Source organism: Arvicanthis niloticus, chromosome 7 (assembly GCF_011762505.2).
Source record: "Arvicanthis niloticus isolate mArvNil1 chromosome 7, mArvNil1.pat.X, whole genome shotgun sequence".
NCBI classification, from domain to species: domain Eukaryota; kingdom Metazoa; phylum Chordata; class Mammalia; order Rodentia; family Muridae; genus Arvicanthis; species Arvicanthis niloticus.
The window spans coordinates 45,364,810-45,389,371 of record NC_047664.1 but is presented as its reverse complement, the minus strand read 5'-3'; positions in this window follow the sequence as shown (position 1 = coordinate 45,389,371).

Here is a 24,562-nt window from a genome sequence, read left to right as displayed (position 1 = left end):
GTGGTTGTACCAAGTGTGTGAAAATCTAAAGGCTTGCTCCACTTTAATTTTAGAGTGAGAATAACTGATACCTTCACTATGATTTTAGTGTTTGCCTCCATGTTTCCATGTGCCTCAGTTGTTCTCTCCACACGTCTGTTTCAGATATCTTGTGTTGCCTTCCACATGTAGATGGGGCCTTTCTCCTTTTGTATAGCTCAATCATCTTCCTATACATGTCCAGCCTTTTGTTTATGTATATAGCCTATGCAAATGCTACTCTTAGGTTAACTTTCCTGGAAGATCTTACCTATGAAGTCAATGGTTTATCTTGTTTTGCTGATGTATTCTCAGTACATTTATGAATAAACCAAGCCTGAGATTTTCACCAATGACACAAAAATCTAAAAAATACCTACAATTAGACAATTGGTACAAATGTATATTCAAGTCTTTAGAACAACCCACTTTTGTAGCCCTTGCCTGCAGCCCAGTGGTGTCTCCTATGTTCTTGCTCTCTAAGCAGTGGCCTTGCTGCTCGGCACATCCTACAGGAATCCCATTACTAATGACAGCGTGGTCAAGTCTCAGTCTCTTAAGTTTGTTTCTTCTTCCCTTTCTCCTCTGTTTTCATTCTCTCTTCTTTCTTCTTCTTTTGCCTTCTTTCTCCATGCAAGTGTCCAAGGGACACTTGTGTGGTTACAGATGCTAAATCTGTGCATTGCCATTTGATGAGATACTTAAGCTATGCCCTGTGGGTTTTCCTTTTTTTTAATTTAGTTCTTAAAATTTTAATACTGTATATTTTAATCATATTCTTTCCTTTGTCCCAACTCCTCTCAGATTCGCCCTGCCTCTTTACCCATCCAAAATTCATAACCCTTCTCTGTGTCAAAAAGAATAAAACATGAGGATAAAAACAAGCAAACAAATGGATTTTTAAAAACACCAAAACAATACAAAACAAAAATCACATAAAAATTCGAGGTTTGCTACTACTGGACAAGGAGCCTGCCCATGCATATAATATATATGTCTTGTTATGTCTGAATGATGCTGTTCCCTTGGTGTTATCTACCACCTCTGTCTTATACAATTTTTCTGCTTCCTTTTCCACATAGATCTCAAAGCCTTGAGTGAATGACTTTGATAAAGGCATCTATTTAGGACCGAGTGCCCCAAAGCCTCCCACTCTCTGCACATTGTACAGCTGTGAGTCTCTGTGCTAATAAACACCTTCTACAACACATTTTCCTCACAAAGGTGGAACACTGTACAGATTTATGGGTATGTCATCAGAAGTCACTTTATTGACATGTTTCTTTAGGAGAATAATAGTGTGTATTCAACAGTAAATTATGAAGTTTACTCTGTAAGGCTATCCCCTGAGTATCTCTTTGATGAATCCTAAAATCAATACCTTTTAGTATTTCTTCTTGAAATCGAGTATTTACCTTCTGATCTTTAGATGGTTCTTTCCAATCTGTTGTGTATGCCTGCCTACCATAGCACAAGGGACAAAGGCTAGACAAAGGTCTAGCATCTCAGCAGGGAGTGTGCAGACTTCTGCTTGTCTCCCATGCTTTGGTACAGCACCCATACTTAAACCTAATCATTCCACTAGCACTTATGCAGAGACTCTCCATTTGCCTTTTCCAGGCCAACACTCCCATATTCCTGTGAGTGAGGAGAATGTTTCCTCTCTGTCACCAACACCAAGAGTTACAGGCAATGGCCAGTTGCCTAGCCTTTGGGGATTTTGTGGAGTCAATTAAGCTGCTTCTCAGCTGTCCTCACTGCCTGTATCAGGAGTCATTTGTGTGAGTCTGCTAAGTTAGTTATCACAGCTTGGGCATCTGCTTTCCAGTTTCTGATTGTTGCCCTACTCTCTCCTCTTACATCTTTATGCCTTTAAAAACCATTAACGTTTCTCTGTAATGCTTTTCTTTGGGGGTGCAAAAAGTGGATGGGTGAGAATGTGCCCATGTGGTTACCTACCCTTGACCTAGAAGTCTTAGTCAGTTATGAGGTTCCTTTTTTTATATTTTTCCTGTTTATCGTTTTGGCAAAACATCATTAATGCCATTTTTTCCTACATTTTGACTGAAAAAATATTCATTAGCAACAACTGTTGAAATATTGGGGATACAGCCTCAAGGGGCTTATATGAATGAAAATGATTTGGGAGGGGCCCCCACTTCGTGCTCAGCTCTGTCTTCTCTTCCTTGGCATTTGCCATGTTTTGCTTTAAGAAGGTAGTATTATCTTTACTTCCTAAGGGAGGAAATGGAGGCAGGAAAAGAAGCAAGACTATAGAATAAAACTTGAGGATTTAGCTAATGTCTGAACAAAGCTGTGTCCTATCTACTTACACTCCAACAAATGGAGTTCAGCATTTGGCTGAAGCCATGCCGAATACCTGAGACATGCACAGTTCCCACAGCTTCCAGATTCTTTCCTGTCACAAGCTCATGCTTGACTTAGAGAGGCAAAGATGTGGCTGAGTGTGAGGTCTCCGATTGGGAATTCTAACTCATTTCTGTGACCTTGGGAACATGACTTTACTTTCAGGACCCCCATTTCTACATCAGTAAAACAAGGTCATCAGAATAAATGGTCTGTTACATTCTGATGATCTGTTTTGCAGATGGTGAGCTGGAAGGTGCTGAGAACCTCAACAACACACCCAAGTCAGCAGGGAAGTGAAATGCACGGCCACCCTCTAACTCTCTGTTTATACTATGTGAGAAACTTCCCAAAAGATAGTTGGACAGCCTTCCAAATGCCAATGGGCATGAAATAGGGTTTTCTCTTGAGCCCTTCTTCAGAACTGAATGTCTCCACATTCCCTTCAAGGGCGGCAGGGCCTCATCTAAATGTTAAGGTAAATAAATACTCCAAAATGTGGGGTTGGAATGGAAGGCAAAGAGCAACTGGGGGAAAGAGGTGGGGTACCTGGGACCATTCACCATATGGGCTCAGAACATCTGATTATTTTGTGAATGTATGAGATGGCATATTGGCTTCTCTAAAGCCATTCTTATACACATCTTTCATAGTTATAATTCATGAGAATTTATATAATGAGGTAATTGGCTGTAATGACTGATTCAGGAAAGGAAAACATTTCAAATTATTTATGATAATAATAGTTACTTACCCTTGTTTGATAATACCAAGGCAAAGTGGTAATGACTTCCATTTGAGGGAGGGAGGAAACCAGCTGCTGTTTTAAATATCTAAGTAAACTAAGGCCTGATCAGAGATACAATGTAACTTTAGCTAAGTTATAAGATAAGCTGTTTATTAACTCGTTTTTTTTCCACTAATTCTTGGTTCAATTCTTTCCCATTAATAGTTCAGTATGTCCTTGTATTATTACTTCATGGTGATTTGAAAATTATGGCTGTTTTCTCTAGAGCTACATATATTTTTGTTTTTCTGAGTTTTTTGAGGTCAAATTCTGAATATTTGCCTGGTATAATGAGGCAAATTAAGGTTTAAATCACTTATGGGAGACATGATGTTATAATCCTGACATCAGGCATCGTGTATATACAACTATGACAGTCTTAATTAATTTCATTAGTATTATATGTATATGCTTCTGTGCCTGGAGTCAGAGAATAAGCTTGGATGTCATTTCTCATGATCCGTGCACCCTTTGTATTTGGTATATTGACCTGAAACCTGTCAAGTAGGCTAGGCTTGCTGACCAGCAGGCCCCACTGAATCTATCTCTGTTTCTAAGTACACACCAAAACATCTTGCTTTCTGTATTTGTTTTTTGGTGATTAATATTATCAAATTAATATAATGGTATGAATTGGTAAGCTTGATGTAAAGGATGTCTGATATAAACAACTTTGAGGGAAGACAAGGCTTATTCTGACACTTGGTTACAAACGCTTCTCTATGGGGCCAGGGGCTGCTTTGTTTTGAGCTGCCTGAAAAGCAGGATCTGAAGGTGAGGAGCACACATCTCAGCAAAGCTGCTTAGCTTCTAAGTGCCTATAACGAGAAGGCAATGGAGAATGAGCCTGGTCCCCAGGATCCCCTCAAAAATATGTTCTGTCCCCAGTGGTTTATCTCCTAAAGATTCCAGCACATCCAATAGTGTCATGGGATGGGCCATCAGCCAAGGCTATTTCTCTAGGTATTATATTTAAAATCCAAACCAGAGTGTGTAAGACACAATAAGTAATTTCTTAAGTTTACTTTTAATTTCTAATTTTGTTTTATTTATTCTCATATTTATTCACATAAAGACCATTAGATGGATTCGTCTATCTAGTCATTTTACCACCAAGTAAAGTAGCTATAATTACTACTATTCTCTGAAGCCTGGAGAAATGAGTGAGCTTCTTTTGGTCGATATCTAGTATTTGGGGGAGTTGAGATAAAAATTCACACAGAGCAACCCTGATGCCTAGAATGTTATTTACTTGTCAGCTGTATTTTCACCTTGAGAGGTTCAATGTGAAGTATTCAGAAAGCAAGCCACATAATTGTAATCTTGTCAAATTTGTCATCACTCTTTGAGGCTCCAATCATTCCATTTGTCTTAGTGAATACTTATTAACTCAATGATGTCTTTCTTTGACCTTTGGTTTTTGTCTTCAACTTTGGCAGCAGTGGTGGTGGGTGGGGGTCAAGGACTAGAGTTGTTTGTGATTTCAGTATTTCAATTTGTTTGCATTCTATAACAACAACAATAATAGTAATAATAATTACTCTGTGTGTTTCTGTGTGTGTGTGTATACCTGTTGCCCAGCATGCATGTGGAGATCAGATGACAATTTCAGGGAATCAGCATTGCCTTTAAGCCATTTTGGATCTGTGGATTAAACTCAGGTCGTCAAGCTTTGTTTCAACACCTTCAATCACAGACAGACCCATCTTGTCAGCTTATCAAAATGTTGTTTATTTGTTTGTTTCTTTCACACAACTTATTCTCAAGTGGGGGGTTCAGTGGAATTTTTCACTGGCATCTCATCTTTATAATGTTTTATTAAACATTAAATATGTATAGTTCTTATCCAGTTGTGCCATGAGAGAAAATCTCACGGTTTCATCATGTCTAAGACTAGTAAAACTAGATGATCCTTCAATCCCATTGTTTCTCAGATTCAGAGTTAAAAAACCACATAAATAAGTCAAATAAGATCATTCATTTTCAGTATTCAATCATCATTTTTATAGTTGATTACAAATAAATACCTATTGAGTTGTAAAATGATTGAATCAAAAGGACATGGGTTTAAATCCTTTATTCAGACACACTTTGTCTTCTTTAAAATTGTTAAAAACAAACAAACAAACAAACAAACTAAGAGTACTTTGTGGATAGAAGGGGTCACATGTAGAAATCTCAAAGTCCACCTCATTGTTTGTGTTAATTTAATAGCTGTTTCTCACTCATACACTCAGGCCTTACCCTCAGTATCAGACCTCCTCATGGAGTGAGCCAATTGCTTACACAGGGAAGATAGCTTCGACTGCACTGAAATCTTTTGCCTGGGATGTTTTCTTTCCCATTCAAATTGTTTGTTTACATGGTGTTGAATCAAATCAAAGGGAGAACAAGGAGCTCATGAGTTTCCTTCCTCTGAGAAGGCAGCTGCAGTAGAAAGGGTTTGTCAGGAAACAGGATGATCTGTTTGTGTGGCCAGAGAATCGTGATCCCTGACCTGTCTCCATCCTCAGCAGTAGGTGTGTGTGTCCTTAGATGGAACTACTGAATGTTGAAAAAGAAGAAGCACACTGTATACGGAGTCCTTTACCTCCTCTGATATTGTTGATAGCCACACACAGACACCCACACAGACAGCTACTTTAGTCTCTCTCTCTCTCTCTCTCTCTCTCTCTCTCTCTCTCTCTCCTAGAAGACTCAATTTTCATATCTCCTGTTGTGCAAATGTAAAGAGGATTGTCCTGAAGAGGATGTTTGATGTTCGACATTTTTGAGGATTTGGGATGCGCTAGGGTATCTGCCTCAATAAGAAAACATGCTGAAGGAATGTAGAAACATGAAGCCATCTGGCTGCTGGTCCACTCTCACACCGGCTCTAGGGGTCACTGAGAGCCCTGCAAGTCCCCAGCTCCAGCAGGAAACATTTGATCTCATCTAAGCAATGCCTGGACATGTGTACTCAGCTACGTGGTTTGTCTCTGAACCAGGTGGCAGGAGATTTAAATTGAGTGTCTTGAGGGAACTGTTTAGAAACTGATTTTAGCCTCTTAAAAGTTACCCAGATCCTAATGACGAACATATCCATTTCTAAACCAATGTACAGTATTTTTATTTGAATATGCTCTAAGGGACAATTTGGAAATCCAACAATGTCCATGAAGGCTATAATGTCATTATTAATCTAATTTCTCAAAAAAAGGTTTTTGGTTATCCTCATACTTTTTGGTTTATTTTTGTGTGCTGATTCAAGTTTTTTGCTCCTGGTATAAAAAAGATCAAGTTAGACACTTATCCAGGAGAGGATATTGCAAGATGCAGGGAAAAAGAAATAGAAACGTCCATTAAAGGCTGGACAGCAATAAGAAAGTTAAAACTTTAAAGAAAATAAGAAGGAAAGTACTGACAGTAATCCAATGGGATTTTGTTTTGTTTTTCATGAGTAGGTGCCATAAAAATTTCTAGCAAGTAGTGTGGGAGGGGCCTCACACAACATACCCACATTCAGAAGCCTTAGTGAAACCAGACACTTAAATGTACACATGGTTTAAAACAGGTTCTGGCAGACACAAGCTGAGACAGATTCATCCACAGAACAGGAGTTGGGTATAAAAAAATCTACATAAAGGGCATTCAGGGGACAAGTCAGAAATCTAAGCAGAGGGGCATGTGTTGGTACAAGATGTACAGATAAAGAGCAGATTTGTGGCAAATTTGGATTTTATGTTAATGGTAATCTGTTAAAGTCGAAGTACATCCCTGATATTCATGAGCGGGACATACTCATAGTAAAATAAGAAGCAAAACCAGTCTGCCTTAAATTTAATTGTAACTAGTGCTGTGTACTTTGATTTGCTGAAGTTGATGCAGTCTGTGAAACATGAACACATGGAGAACAGAGTTAGGGAGCCTGTCAATCTCAGGTGTGTCAGATGGCAAGTCCTTCCAATGAACAAGTGTATCAGCATGGCCTCCTGTGTGGTTTGCTGAGATTGGTTTATTACTTCCTGTTGTATGGCTTAGCTGTAAATCTTATGTATAATTCCAAAAGACACTTGTGCCCGTAATTTTTGTGCAGTTATGTTATAATTTGATTTTTTTCTCTTGCCTCATAGTTCAATATTGAAGACGTAATCTGTTGTACCGCAGATAAAACTGTTGGAGGATAGAGATTTAAAAGAGATAATGGACTAAATGGGGGCATTCATGTGACTCCCCACTCCCACATGATTGCTGTATTTACAAGCTGAAACTTAGTCTCGGAGACACATGCCAAGTTGAAGACAATGGCAACAGAAACATATGTAGACTTGAAACCTTAAAGATAGCCATTAATCTGCTGCTGGAGAGACATGGAGCTGTGTATCAGTAATTCCAAATACTTACAGGGATGGAGCAGGAAGATTGCTTAAGAATAAGAGTTCTGTAAGAGCCGGAGCCATGTAGGAGAGCCTGTTTCTAACATACAAAACCGAAACAAAAGAGATGGACAATCCAGAGTGAGAGGTGAATGCCAGGTGCTTCTGTCATTAGTAAGTGTACATTGCTGTGACAAAGGTAGCAAGCTACCATGTCTACCTTAAAAGAAAAACACAGAAAGGAGTGTTTATATATTGTTTGTGGAAAGCATTAAGGGCATTCACAGTGGAAATGGAAAAGCACCAAATCCTAAGTGTTGTGAGGTTTTTTATCAGTTATCCAGGTATAGTTCTCTCTGCACATCCCACTTGATGAGAAGAAAGCTGAGGAGCACAGGGCTAGGTATTCACCTAAGTACATGCCCTAAGTCTAAAACAGACTGATGGACATGCACCATTATAGACCATCACCAAAGCGATGCATGTATAAATAGAGGCAAACATTTCTCACAGGTCGGTGCGGGGAGCACATCACAAATTTGTAGTCTGAATGTTTGTCTTCTCTGATGTCCTACATTGAAATAAGAACCCCCAGTGTGATATCAAATAGTGCTATTGAAGATCACAAAGACAGAGCTCATATGAAATATTAGCATACTTTTAGCGCTAGGGGACGCAACTATTCATTCTATCATGTGAAGACATAGGAAAGTTCCATCTATGATTTAGGGAGCAGGAATACGGACTATCTTCCACTGTCCTGTTATCTCCTGAGTCTACCACACTGCTACAAACTCCAGGAGCATTTATTATAGCTTTGTTCATGTCAGACTGTCCCCTCCCTCTTTTTTAGACTCAAAACTTCTCCTGAGATAAGGACAGAGTAAAATTATTATTTTTTACTTTAAATATATATTATTCTTTTAGAATTAAAATATAATAACACTATTTTTCCTTTACTCCCCCAAACAGGTCCATGAAACCCATTCCTTCCTTCCTTTCAAAGACATGGTCTGTTTTTGTTGTTGTTGTTTTGTTTTGTTTTGTTTTGTTTTGTTTTGTTTCTGAGACAGGGTTTCTCTGTGTAGTCCTGGCTGTTCTGGAACTCACTCTATAGACCAGGCTGGCCTCAAACTCAGAAATCCGCCTGCCTCTGTCTCCCAAGTGCTCTGTTTTCTCTAATTCTCTCTCTCTCTCTCTCTCTCTCTCTCTCTCTCTCTCTCTCTCTCTCTCACACACACACACACACACACATACACACACACACGATCTATTAAATCCATTTACTGTTGCTTGTGGGACTATGATTTCAGGGCTGACCACTGGGTATTGGATAACTAATTAAGGGGCTTATCCCTAGTTGATGCAAATTCTGACTCTCACCATTGCCTATAGTTCTTTCTGGGGATGGGACCCCATGAGATTTGTTTTCCTTTCATGGTAAACTGTCTATTTGTACTGTCATTGTTCATGCCCTATTTAGGCAGTCATACTGCTGAGATATCATGGCTACAGATACTATGACAGTTCTAGGAGATACAAGCTCACAACAGACTTTCTAGACATCTGGGTTTTGTAATATTTCTGCCACCTTTTCTTCGATGTTCTATGAGATGAACCCTATTAGATTAAAAGTTGTGTTATATCTGATCATCGTACAATAAATTGTTTTCTGCATTTTGATCACTTGTGGGTTTCTGCAACAATCTCCATTTACTACGGAGAAGTTTCTTGAGGGAGGAGTGGGAGCTACACTGACTTATACGTCTAAGCAAAAGTATCTACAATTCATTTTGTGGTTATACTGAATTAGTAAAGTGGTGGGAGGAGGTTTTCCTCTAAGATCCTCCCAAGCTCTGAGTACTTGGGTGGGTTTGCAGCACCAAAGATGATTTCTTTCCCGTAGAAGGCTTTCAGTCCAATTACACAACTGTTGTTACTGCTAACACATAGGTGTCATTTTTGCATCTTTCAGGGTATCATGCCATGCTGGTCATTGTTGTGGTTTAAAGGCATCACAGTTAAGTGGGGCTCTTGGTTACTTTTCTCCATTGGCAGTTTGCACAGTAATTTCTGCTACTATGAAAGCTAGTCCTCAGAGAGGAGGCTTTTAGGTACGTTTCAGCTTGAACCCTCTAAATTCTGTATTCACAGTGTATAGCATTATTGGCAATAGGGACTTACTTTTAGCCTCTAAGGGGCCAACCAAGGACAACAGAATTAACCTGTATTGATTTGGGAGTCCCTTGGACTCCCTTGGTCAACAATCCAAAGAGTGATTTCTCATGCTTCGTTCTTGAGTTTTTGTTAGGTTATCTCTGACTCCTGAGGAAAGCATTGTCAGTTCATGTGATAGGATTTCATTTAAATTATACATATGCATGTGTATGCATATATATATGCATGTAAATGCATGCATATATACATATAAACACATATGCTTATATATTTATGCATAAGTCTGGGTAAATACAAGCAATACGACCCATTATTGGTGTTTCAAATATCTTGTCCATCTTTGTCATTGTGTGGTGATCCCTCTCCACTCTCCCTAGTTGATGCTGACCTCAGATTTTCCCATTCCCCCTTTTATATAGCTTGTATCTTGCTATTCTTTTCTCTAGCCTTTCTTCTCCCCTGTTCTCTGTAGGACCATTTTAAGAGATAAAATGTGATAGTATATGTGAAATGTGACCTCGCCACCAGTTGTATTAAAAATACTCAATACATGTTAGTATACATTTTGCTTTAAGATTCATTTCAAAATGTTACTGCTTGTTTTATCTTTGAAATTTATTTTAAAATTTTCATTCATGTACACAACAACAGCTAGTCCCTCTAGGGGAAGATGCCATAAACATTGAAGACCTGCTTAACCACACAGGTTTAGCACCCAACTCTGAGAAAAGCACAGAAAAGAACCTTTTATTGTGTAAAGAAATGAGAAACTACTGTGTTTCTGATAGAATTTTACATTTACAAGAGCTAGGAAGACCAGGCAAGGTGCCTGCTAAGTGCCAAGATCAGTTAAGTGTATATACATACAGGGATGTTACAGGAGAAGTGTCATGGAGCAATAACAGGCCAAGCATGGAGGAGGAGAGGAAAGGCAAAACTTTAGACATTGCTTCATCTGAGAGGGCAACCCTGACTTCTAAACAGGAAGCAATAATCTCTATGGAGACATGAAGGCATCACTGCGCAATCCTAGCTTGAAGCAATGAAGTTTCTGGGGGTTCACTTGCTCTCCATCATAAAATGTATACAAAGATTTTCTAAATAACAAATGGATAGGTGCTGACTTTCTTGTGTGCATACTTTTGAGCCATCAATAAAGTTACAGATATGAGCGACTGATCCATTTACAATTCTCATCTCATGTTTATTAGCACATTCAACAAATGCATCTCTCATGTCAACAACACAAAGGCAGTCCATAAAAACCTTTATAGCTTCATTTGCAAAGTGGCAGTGATGACATTGCAGATCTCTAGTTGAGGCAAATAGCACAGTTGCTGGAGTAGATATTCTTATGTAGCAGGAATACTGTTATTATGGCAGACTTCTAAAAGAGTAAGCATTCCCCCAAAAGTCTATCATATAGTGGTCCATGATAAAGCCTGCTGCAGGTTAGATAGTAGTAGAACCCATTCAGCTCCTGTCAACAGGCCTGTGGTGATAAATGGAGATGAAGCCAGTGGGTCTGGGATGATGGCTTCTTGGGGCTCATCTTGAAGTGCTTCGGTGAGGTCTGTTTTGTTTTGCTCTGCTTGGGATCATTTCTTTTGCCACTCCAGCTATGTAAAGATAATAATCGCACCAATAGAACTGGTGACCTTCCACCTTTCCTCCCTTTGATATAGTCTCATTTTCTAGTAAAACCATGACAAATGTCTCTTCCTCCACCTTCAGTAAACCAGCAGAGAATCTGTCTGTTATACTTAATGTTCCTAGCCCCAGAAGTCATTGGTATTTGGTTTGGATTCCTCTGAATGGGGTGAACATTATATCTCTAACCTATGAAAAAGCTTTGCTCCTTTGCAGTGTTGGTGGAATTAAATTTGTTTTCACAGCTGGTTGTACTTGGAGAAGGGTTAGCCGCCCTCTTGAAGGTTCTACCACAGCAGTTCATCACTGAATCTGCTGTGTGGTGGGGGCTTTGAGCTGTTAACGGGAGGCACAGAGGGAAGCCTAAATTAATCATTTAGGATTTATTTATTCTTTTTCCCATCATAGAGTAAAATGAGCATATGCCAACATTGACAGGGCCAGGGCTGTCTTGATCATGTGAAGGCTGATCACTGACTCCTTATATCTATCTGCCAACAAGTCCAATCTGTGGACTAGCACCCTACCATCTACTTAAAGACTACTTTGTAATTTACAGTTTGTTTTTCCTATTCTTGGCTTTAGTTGTTTCCTATAAAATCCAATGTGTTAGAGACTTTTATGCCACCATTTTATACATGAGTAAATCATCATTCAGAGGGACTGTGTGGACACAGAACTGGTAACTAGCAGGTTAATGTCTTGAGTTCCAATTTCCTAATCTTAAAACCAGAGAGGAGGCAGAGATCTCTGCTATAAAGAATTGGTGGTGACTCACCCTTCCCAAATTATTCGTGGAAATCCAACCCTTATAGAATGGTTCAAAGCTGGCTCTTTAGGAATGTGATGGATACTCTTAACAAATAGGTCAAAAAGGAAATGTCTATTGCTTATAAACTATCTAGTCTAAGGTATTTTGTTGTAGAAACCTAAGTTTTTGTAACACATACCCCAAATCACATGGATTCCCTAGATTTTTCATAGTGAGGCCAAGAATTCTTACTCTTCTATCACTCAGTTTCTTTGAGTCAGAAGTTTTGGTGAGTAATAACACACCCAAGGGAGATGCAGACCAGTAGTTATATTGAGATGTATTTTGGGAAAGGAGCCAAGTAAATACACAGATAGAAGCAAAAGTAGATTCTGGGTATTGGTTGTATGTGGAAAAATACATGAGTGACACCTCCTAAGATTGAGAAACCTAAAAAGAAATCAAAGATTGAGTTTAAGGTGAATATCAGAAAACCAGATGAAGATACCAAATAGCTGTATATAGATAAAATAATTGCTTGAAGTTAAGCAATAGTTGCATTTAGAATTTTGAGAAAACAAAGGTTGATGAAACATTTGGGATTCTATATGTATCCATCCACAATACTATGTGAATGAACGAGTAATTGTTGAATGAAGCTGTAGGTAAGATGGATTCTAGAGTCATAAAATTGGAAAACAACCCAAGGAAGAATTCCAGGGATGAAAGAGGACACCTGAGATCATGTAAAATGGCTAAGAATAGGGATTTAAAGTATGTGGCACCATCATTCACATCAAACAGTACTGTAAAACCCAGAATAATGTAAATTTACTTATGACTATAAAATGCTGCATCTAGAGATAGGTGAATAGAGAAGGGTAAATAGAGGCTACAACGCTTTCAAATCTTTTTGTTGTGACAGAGAGCAGAGTAACAAACCATCTACTGATAATGCGTCACATGAAAGGTGATTCTGAAATACTGTCATTTACATGCAAATTAATGAGGCATTTGACTCTTTTCCATCCAACTAAGCAGTTACAATATGATAATCTGTATTTGATGCTCACAACAATGCAATTCAAATCAGCCACATTGAAATATGGAAAAGCCATATTTACCTAGAACTCGAGCTATGAGATGGAACCAGGCAGGGTCCTGGGCAGCCTGTTCAGAGTCTGTGGGACAGTGGAAGAGTAGAAGCCATTGCTGGGATCGTCAGTGAAAACTTGTTCCTGTTCCAGAGAAGATGGTTTGTGCTCTTATTAATCACTTCAGCATTATCTTGTTGTTTTAAAGATGTTTATTTCTATGATATTTTTCTCTTTCATATAGTCTAATGTCTCTGATAGTTAAACTATAATAAATTTTGCATGTGACGTTTTATTGTTAAATTTAACTGAAGTAATCATGTGCACCACTGGACAGGTATATATGTAAGGAAGGAAAAGCAAACAACAAACCGAGTATGGTAGTGTGCAACTTAACAGCACTGGCTGAGGTAGAAAGATTATGAGTTGGATGCAAGTTTGGGTTACACAGGGAAGTCTTGTATCACAATTAAAATAAGAAGAAGGAGGAAGACAAAGAAGAGGAGAAGAAGAAGATAATCAGAGCTGCACAGTTTCATGTCTATAGTTAAAATATGGTAGGGATAACTGGGGCATATGGGTAAGTAGCACTCAAAGAACTAATAGGAGAGACATTTGTGTGAAGTTTTTTTAAAAATTTCATCCTACTTACATATTACGTATGGGGACAGATATAAATTCCATATGTGGAAGACAAGGTTCTTATCCATGGGGCTCTGAAGAATCATCACAAATACAGAGTTTCAGATCATAGTGACAAATGCAAAGCTGTGTATCAAAAGCGTAATAAAAGGGACAGCCAAAATATTCTCTAAAGAAACAAAACTACACAGGTCAACATATTCTGGAACATTCACGTAAGTCACTGTGTGTTCATTCTAATATTGACATTATTTACTCATTATACATATCAGTGATTTGGCAAATATTAATCAAATGCCATTGTGCCAGTCCCTGGCTATGCTTTGATAACTATGAGTGACAGTGTTCATTTGCCCTGCTCCAAAACTACATGGGAAGGTGGATAAACCAACCTTGAGGTAGAAGATGATGTGTTTCTGTACAATCACTGGCAGAATATGTCAGAAGAGATTGATGTAACTTTTAAATATGAAGGATTTAGAACAATATTTATGATATAATGTTTAGCAATGTTTCATTAGTGAAAGAAATAGTGCATTTTTGAACAAATATTTTGACAATTTGTGAATGCTTTTATTTTCTACTCCATTAATCCACGTGCCCTTCACTGCTCAAATGTGCTGGTGACCTTGTTCCAGCTCAGTGGGCCAATCAGTTTATTTCTTTGGATATGTGCCTGAAAGCTGATTGCAGTGTAGAGCACCAAAATATTTATATGTCAAGTGATGAGAAAAAATAACCTAATTACAGGCTGAGTAAGAGAATTCAGCTGGCACAGCCAGAATTGAAGCAAGCAGGAAGTCAAGAAAGAAGGTAGCCAAATACATTGGGAGGGAGAAATAAGCAAGAGAAACCTAGGGACATCAGAGCTAAGCCAAAGGACAGTGCCTATATCCAATCTGGTCTCGTTTGCAAAGTGAATAAATAAATTAATATACCAAGGGCAAGGCATCCAGGCTTCTCTTTGTTGAAGGAAGTTGGGACTAAAATCATGGATAAAACTGTGTCAGTGCTACGAGGTAAACTTTAACATGAGGTATTGAATGAACTGAAGATTTTTCAAACGATAAACACAGGGTCAAATGCCAAAGAAATGTGTGTATGTAAGTATATTTGCATATTTGTGCATGTGTCCAGTCTTTGTTCATGAAGTCTGTCTGAAAACAACAAAACCCAAGTAGCATGATATATGTGAAGCCAAATCTTGGATTTTACTTTTAAATACCATTTGCTATTAATAAAAATACAAATTACTGGGGAAAATGGAAGAGTTAAATTTGGAACAGTGAAAATAGACACTAACTGTTGGGTGTCAATTCATTGTCCTATCAGAAGTTATAACGCTCTGGGTGGCTTAAAAAGCAAATATTTCATTTTTTCTTGTCTGTTTTTCTTGTCCTTTTTTTAAAAAAACAGTATAATAGCCACCACTATCTTGTACCACAACACTATAACATTAAGAGTTTACATTTTAATTTTCCAGCTTTTAAATTTATCTTTTAAAGAATATCATATGTGAATACTACATTAACAAAATTTTCTGCCCACTCACTTTTTGGCCCCCAATTCATGACTTGTTCTTTTACATTAAATTATATTATATATGATAATATATTATATTGTATATAATGCATATACATGTACATATTATAATATATTATAATTATTATAATATATAAATATTTAATTACATTTAATTTTAACATTAAATATCTTTAATATTAATTTTATGCTTGATTATTTTAATATCTGATTGTTTTTTACAAATTAATTATTTTTAAACATTTTATAATTTATAATTATCAGTACTTTTAATAATTTGATTAATATTTAACTATTTTAATATTGAAATAGTAAACAACATTAATGGTTATGACTGGGTATAATATTTAATTTAATATTAAACAAAAATCTTTAATTTTAAATATGTAAATATAATTTATACATATACACATACACACATGCACACATCTATAGTCTGTTGAATGCATTTAGTATTGCTAATATGTCTTGTTTAGGGCTGACCAGTGAAGATCAGATGAACTGTCAGGGATTCATTTCTGAGGAAGACTCTCCCTCTCCTGGCAGCCATTAATTAATTGTGTCACTTCATCCAGTGGTAGTGACCTGTGAGAGTTTTCATTCATGTATCCATTGGGCAGCTCTTGTTTTGACAGTAGTTTTGAGATATCACAGTATACCTTCCCTATCATGTATAAAATATACATCTCACAGCAGAAAGCCTGACTCTCTGACTCTTGCAATCTGCCCAACCCATCTTTCAAAATATTCTTTGAGCCTTAGTATAGGAGTTTTGTTATATATGTGTCAGCTAGGCTTGGATATCACATGGATAGCTGTTCTCTGAACTTTGACCAGTTATGGATCTTTCAAATGATCAATGTATATGAGAAAAAGAAGCTTCTTTGATGAAGAGTAAGACCTACATGAATAGGGAACAATATATTCCCTAGGAAAGGTTGGAGCCCAGTACCTCCTTGAAGAGTCATTTGTGTGAGTTCACATTGAAAAGCTGCAGAAGGTGGAGTATGGTATCCATCAGTGGTGGCCACACACATAATCAGAAAGACTGAAGCTTGTTCACAGTAGCTAGCTTGCTCTTTCTCTTTTATTTCACCAAAGCCCCGAGGACGGTTGATGATATCTCCTACATTCAAAGCGAGTCTTTCCTTCTCAATTATTTTTTCTCCCACATGTTAATCCTCTCAAGAAACACTTTCACAGACATATGTAGAAACAGAATAGGTTTTTACTGTTTCTCTAGGCATCTTTCAACCCAGTGAAGTTGACAATCAAGATTTAGGATCACACAAAAGTTTCCATGAGGTTAAGAGAAACTTAGGTGGCCATTCAGAACTTTAACAGCATGTTGATGTAGAAAAGGACATAAATACTATTTATTCTTTCTTAAAACTCTTATCATTAGAGGAAAAAGAAGCCTTATTTTACACTTACTCTGAAAAGGCAGCAGCTAAGTATAAAATTCATGTTGGATTTACTGTAGAGAAATAACAACTTAATTAGTTACTTGAAAGACCAGGGAATTTGTTAAACATATTAAGAAGACAGCAGCCGGGCGGTGGTGGCGCACGCCTTTAATCCCAGCACTTGGGAGGCAGAGGCAGGCAGATTTCTGAGTTCGAGGCCAGCCTGGTCTACAGAGTGAGTTCCAGGACAGCCAGGACTACACAGAGAAACCCTGTCTTGAAAAACAAAACAAAACAAAACAAAACAAAACAAAACAAAAAAAAAAAAAAAAAGACAGCAATGCATATTGCATACTTATATATTATTTCCTAAAATATTTATGGGATTTCTGAGTTCAAAGGTTTTATTTAATTTATTTTAAGATTTTCTATATATGTGTGAGCTCAAGTATGGGTTTGTGTACATGACTGCAGTAACTGATAGTACCAGAAGCAGGCATCAGATTCTTTGGAGTAACCATCTACAGATGGTTGTCAGCCACCCTCCACCGGTATTGGGAACTGAACTGTGGTCTTTTGCGAGAGCAGTGTGAACTTTTCCACTGTTGAGCTCCAGCCAGTCCTACATTCCAAGCAGGATCTGAATCTAAAGAGCACAGTAGAAGTATTTACATGAAACCAAGTTCAGAATTGCAATTGTTCTAATATGTACCCTGTGCTAGGCATTAAGAAAAACACTCCTATATAGTCTTTATGAGAGGACCCCTTACTACCTGAATAATATACATCAAGACATGGTCATACGTTATGGATCAAAGTGATTTTGTTGAATTAACTTTCCTTCCATTACTGACATATTAAGTTTTCTATGGAGCTTGTATTGTTCAATTTTCTTGAATATAAAGTTCAAACACCAAATGTTACACTGTTCAAGGATACATGCAACATTGTTGTTGAAGACAGCCACCTGCCGACTGACTTAGATATCTTAGAATTAGATAGAAAACAACAGAGCAAATAATTTCAAATAATAAAGTGAATGACAGTAAGTGCCTTGCTTGCCAGGACATGTGACATGATGATTTGTACTGGAGCTTTGAAGACAAACAGATACATTTTACAAAATCATAACCAATGCTATGTCCTATCAATAAAATTGTCCTTTGTCTAGGACCTAAGAATTTACAAAGATATTAAAACTTAATAATCTAATGATAACCGTCCAATTAACCCTGTGAATCAGATGAAAAGGAGGCTAGCCCTGATCCGATGTTCCGTTAGTGTGATGAGAAATTGTTGTTCCATGAGAGGTTTTAGTGGACTCTCAAATAAAGAGCTGATTTAACTGGCTCATAGAAAGACCACCACACAAATTGTTTTTATGATACTGAATCAGATATGCCTACCTCTGAACTCCCTTTATTTTATAGTTAATTCATCATGTTTTTCTTATTCTTTTACAAAATTTTATACAAAATTGCTAATGACTACTATATATCATCCAACACGCCATTTACTATTCTGTGGAATTTATAGCTTTCTAGTTCTTACAAGTCTTCCTGTCTTTAAGGTGTAGTCGCCATCATTTTTAGTTAAGATGAATGTATGCAATTTGAAGTAATGTGTACTAGTTAGGATAGTCATTTCATGGCAAAGCTTGAATCCAAACCTAGGGTAATTGGAGCCAGAATCCAAACTTTTTAAAGGTCTTACACAATTTTCTTCATGAACAAACGGCCATTTGAGGCCTCTCATGAACAGCTAGGGCTAAACACTTCCATTGTGTCTTCTTTATACACACTCTCTTAGCATTCCAAAGCACCCGAAGACTTTATATGTTTAGTAATAGTCATAATTTACATAGATATTGATCATTCCAAAGTAAACTTTGCCTCCCCTTTCATCATATACCTCTTAGCTATCTTCCCGTATTCTTGTTTTACAGATTTTGAGTCTCTTCCCTTCTCCCAGGGTTCTGAGCAAACTCTCCCATGTGCAATTCATTGCTGCTGTTTTTTTTTTCCAAGTGGCTTTGTGGTACTGGAAAGTGTCTTTAAGCATCAGGCTTCACAAACAGGAAGTTACTTCAGGCTGTGGTCTGTCACCCAAGCTGGGGGTTTAAGGTAGAAATCAAAAGAGTGGGTTTAGGTACAGCATTCCTCCATGTCCCCTGCTGGGTGAGATAGCTAATGTGATCTTAAGAAACTGTGAGAAGGCAGAGGAGGTGAAACCACGTTACCATTACTTTACAGATTTATTCTTGCCATTTTAGAGAGGCTTAAAAATCATCTATAATTTTTACATGTAATTTCTATACAAATGTTTCAGTATTTTATCCAGTTTTCTTCTCACATTATTTGGGGTTGCCCTAAATCTTCAGCTGCTATATGCGGACTTATCCCAGTCCCTCAAGGCAACAATCTCTGCTTCATTACATCCCCTCCTTCCTCTTCTCCACATACTTCAACCCTTTCTTCTGAAATCTTACATCCTACTTGTGTAACAAAATGTAGTCACCACTTAATTTTCAGTACAGTCTGATGAGTCTAAGAGCAATAACTGGATCACATTTATAGTTCTTAAGGTAGAATCTGAATACTGGGGATTGAAGCAGCTGGATTCTCTGCTAATCATGCTTTCTATACTGTCTTCAGTGGCTCCTTAAGCTCACAGCTCCATAATCTTCCCATTCTCCTCCTAAAGAACTGCCAGGCTGATTTCCACAATGGTTGTACCAGCTTGCAATCCCACTAACAATGGAGGAGTGTTCCTCTTTCTCCACATCCTCACCAGCATCTGCTATCACCTGAGTTTTTGATCTTAGCCATTCTGACTGGTGTGAGGTGGTATCTCAGTGTTGTTTTGATGTGTATTTATTTCCCTGATGACTAAGAATGCTGAACATTTCCTTAGGTGCTTCCCAGCCATTCGGTATTCCTCTCTTGAGAATTCTCTGTTTAACTTTGTATCCTATTTTTAATAGAGTTATTTGGTTGTTTGGAGTCTAACTTCTTGGGTTCTTTGTATATATTGGATATTAGCCCTCTATCAGATCTAGGATTGGCAAAGATCTTTCCCCAATCTGTTGGTTGCTGTTTTGTCCTATTGACAGTATCCTTTGATTTACAGAAGGTTTGCAATTTTAAGAGGTCCCATTTGTATATTGTTGATCTTAGAGTATAAGCCATTGGTGTTCTGTTCAGGAAAATTTCCCCTGTGCCCATGTGTTCGAGGCTCCTCCTCCATTTTTATTCTATTATTTTCAGTGTATCTGGTTTTATGTGGAGGTCTTTGATCTACTTGGAATTGAGCTTTGTACAAGGAGATAAGAATGGATCACCCTGAATGAGGTAACCCAGTCACAAAAGAACACACATAGTATGTGCTCACTGATAAGTGGATATTAGCCCAAAAGCTCAGAATACCCAAGATATAGTTCATAGACCATATGAAACTCAAGAAGAAGGAAGACCAAAGTGTAGATGCTTCAGTCCTTCTTAGAAATACTTAAGAAGTATTTCCTCCTTAAATACTTAAGGGAGGAAATATGGAGACAAAGTGTGGAGGAGAGACTGAAGGAAAGGCCATCCAGAGACTGTCCCACCTGGAAATCTAGCCCATATACAGATACCAAACTCAGAAACTATTGTGGATGCCAAGAAGTGCTTGCTGACAGAAACCTGATTTGATTGTCTCCTGAGAGGCTCTGTCAGACCTGACAAATACAGAGGCAAATGCTCGCAGCCAACCATTGGATTGAGTACAGGATCCCCAGTGGAGGAGTTAGAAAAAGGACTGAAAAAACTGAAGGGGTTTTGCAACCCATAAGAAGAATAACAATATCAACAAACCAGACCACCCAGAGCTCCTAGGGACTAAACTATCAACCAAAAAGTACACATGAAGGGACCCATGGCTCCAGCCGCATATGTAGCAGAGGATGGCTTTGTCTGACATCAGTGGGAGGAGAGGTCCTTGGTACTAGGAAGACTCAATGTCTCAGTGTAGGGGAATGTCAAGACTGGGAGGCAGAGGTGGCTGGGTGGGTAGGGGGAGCACCCTCATAGAGGCAAGGTAAGGAGGATGGGATAGGGGATTTCCAGAGAAGAAACCAGGTAAGGGGATAACATTTGAAATGTAAATAAATAAAATATCCAATATAGATTAATAAATAAAAGAAAATGGAAGACAATTTAGTTTTTACAATCCCAACTAAAAGAGCTGGGGATATGGATGAATTGATAAAGTGCTTTCTATGTAAACTTGAGGACTTGAGTTTGATTCTTAGTTTGATATAAAAGCTGGATTTGGTGACATACACTTGCAATCTTATACTGGAGAGATGGAGGTGGCCACATCTCTGATGATCATTGTCTAGTCTTCCTAGCTGAATTGGTCAGCTGAAGATTAAGTGAGAGAGATTGTCTCAGAAAATAAGATGGAGCATAACCTACGAATCCAACTGATGTCAGGCTTTGGCTTCTACATACAAAGGTACATACAAATACATGCACATCTGCATACATGTGCACACATGCACAAACATGCACACCACACTCATACTCCATACAGACACAACGAAAAGTAGAAGAAAATTCTAACAGAAAATTCCGATGAGTGCAGGCTTGTGGTTTTGTGCTGGGAGGTGTGATCCTCACTGCTCTTGGGCAAAGGGAGCAGAGATAATGGACCAGGTGGGGGTTGCCAATTCCTGAAGCCCTGTGAGTATGCTTGGTGAAGAAAAACACACTGGGACCAGCTACATGGAGGCAGATCAACTTCAGATTCAAGAATTATATAATTTGGGGGTCTGGGGGTAAGAAAATACAGAATGGGCAAAGTTCATTGACTGAAGTCTTAGGGTTTAGAGATGCCTCCTTAGTATGGGGAAGCATTTTAGGAATCTTAGGTACTAGCTAAGTGCGTTCTTATCTGGAGAAAGTAAGTTGAACCTGTACTCTAACTCAGGCTATGTGACATTCTGCAGGTAGGGGTGTGTATGTGCGTGTGTATGTATTGGGGTGAATTCTCCAAGCATGCTCAGAGAAGGGGCAGCCTTGCCAATGAAAGGAGTCCTCCATTATTCACTGAGCTTCAGATGACTACCCAGATATTGGTAGCCTTTGAGCTTCATTAGCAGAGTCTTCCCATAGGAGACACTACTCAACAAAGATGCTAGGAAAAGTCAATTGCACTAACACAGGTATTAATCAACAGAACTGAATTTTGGCAGATTATTGAACAAAATAAATGGCTATATGTAAAACTATGAGTGATTGGGAATACTATTGGGAGACTATAGAGAACTCAAGAAAGAACAAACTAAGTAAAGAAATCGTCCTGGAGAGACAGAGCTGCACTCAGGAGAACTCATGGCTGCTAACATTTTACATATTTTCATTCCCAAGACATTGTGCAAATTGGAAGTTTTGCTGGCTTAAAGCATAAAGAACCAAGATGGAAACAATCTAAAAGCTGGAAGTTAGTGAGGAATTCCTTAAATCAAAGGAAATGTGAGAGAGTAAACCCACTGGTTTCCATTTGGCTTCAAATAAGGTAGCCACATTCATATAAAAAGTTAATATAAATAAATAAATAAATAAATAAAGTAAACATATAATAGTACCATAGTATTTAAATGGTATTTATCTTCTGTCTATCATCTTTCAATCTATCTATCTATCTATCTATCTATCTATCTATCTATCTATCTATCATCTATCTATCTGTTTCATCCTGACTGAAGTTTTCCCTCCCACCTCCCCTCCCACTTTCTCTGTCTACCTCCCTCATCTCTCTTCTCACCCTCCACCCACTTCTCCTTTGTTTCTCTTCAGAAAAAGGAAACCCTCCCACAATATCAACCAACCATGAAATATCAGCTTATAATCAGACTAGGTACCTCCTCTTCTATTAAGGCTGGATGAGGCAACACAGTAGGAGGAAAGGGTCAGAAATGCAGGTAACATAGAGATATCCCCTGCCTGACTGTTAGGAACCTTATAAGTCAAGCTATAAAACTGTAATATTTGGGCAGAGGGCCTAGGTCAGTCCTATGTGGGATCCCTGGCTGATTGTTCAGTCTCTCTGAGCCCCAATGAGCTGAGGTCACTTGATTCTGTGAGTTTTTGGGGGATGCCCTTGACCCTTCTGGCTCCTAAAATTCTTCCTTCCCCTCTGCTGTAGTATTACCCAACTACAGCTCAATGTTTGGTTGTTCTCTTCATCTATTTCCACCAGTTGCTTGGTGAAGCCTCTCTATCTGAGTTTTGAGGTAGATTTGTTCCAAGCAGCTAAAGGATACAGTGTTTAAAGTGAGATAGGCATTCGTGTATATTACATGGTTTGATAGTTTTTACTATATTGACACCCTGGTGAAGGAGGTGCCATTGTTGTCCTTAAAATTTTCAACAGTTCATTTGCAGATAAGAAAGTAGACCCCAAACGTTATTACATTTGACAAAGTCGTATGGCTGCAAAGAAGAGAAGCCAAGATTCAAGTTTAGTCAGGCTGTGTCAGATATGCTATGACTACAATGGTTTGTGTCAAAGAAGTCTATTAGAAATTTTTATTTCTCCAAATTGTCAGGATCCCATGCTGAGAAAGGAACCAAAAATAAACCATGCTGAAGAAATGTAGAGCTTTTCAAATATATGTTATAACAAGAAATTTCTTCTTAAACTTTCTCCCCTACCCCCCACACCACTGACATACACAAAACACTCTAATACAAATACTTAAAGTAATGAAATACCAGTTCTAATGTGTGCTTACATTCAGAGTCAGAGTGTGCCAGGAAAAACATGTGCTTCCCTCTGTGGATGGGTGTTAGTTCCTGGGCCTTAGTGTTGCCTCCCACTAACTCACTGTTATTACCAATAATTTGAATTTCGTCTCTTACTTCCATCCTTCAGCACTTCCTACAAAATGTGGGAAAGATAAAAAAAAAAAAAAAAAAAAAAAAACTGTCCAACCTGTCCTAGAGTTTCAGACATACAATACTGTGAAGAGTCTAGAAGTTGGGATGTAGGAGAGTTTCAGACATACAATACTGTGAAGAGTCTAGAAGTTGGGATGTAGGAGGCTGGACACTTGCCTAGGTCATGCCACTTAATGACTACATCATCTGATCAAGCCCTGATTATATTTCCTGTACAATGGGGTCAGCTTTTGCACTAGGGTAATACATAACCTTCTCACTCTCCTCCCACTTAAAAACTTATCGTACAGTACATAATGATGGGATACATTAGATTACAAAGGGAATGCACTCAGTGGTTCTAATGCATATTTACTTACCACTCAAAACTGTCTTTAGGTGGTGTTTAAAACTCTTTCTTTTTATTGTTCTGGAGTAGACAATCATACTATGAATTGAGTTATTTCTGTGGTCAGAGAATTTTATACCCACTCCTCTACTATTTTTTTTTTAAAGGTTTATTTTTAATCTATGTGTTCATAAGGGTGTCTGCATGCAAGCCATGTGCATGGGGGTGCCCATGGAGGCCAGAAGAGGGCATTAGATACCCTGGGAATGGAGTTCCAGGCAGTTGTGATTATTTAACATTTGTAGTTCATCCGATTATATCTGTCACTGCCTTTTTACTCATGGAAAACCTACTATAAAAGTCCAAACTCACAGACACACTTTGCTGAGATCCAAAAATTGAGGCGCTGATAGGAAATGTGAGACGACCACCCAAGATCTTTCTGAAAACCTTTCTAAAGTAGTCAGATTGGTAACAAGTCACCAGGAAGCAGACACAGTGTA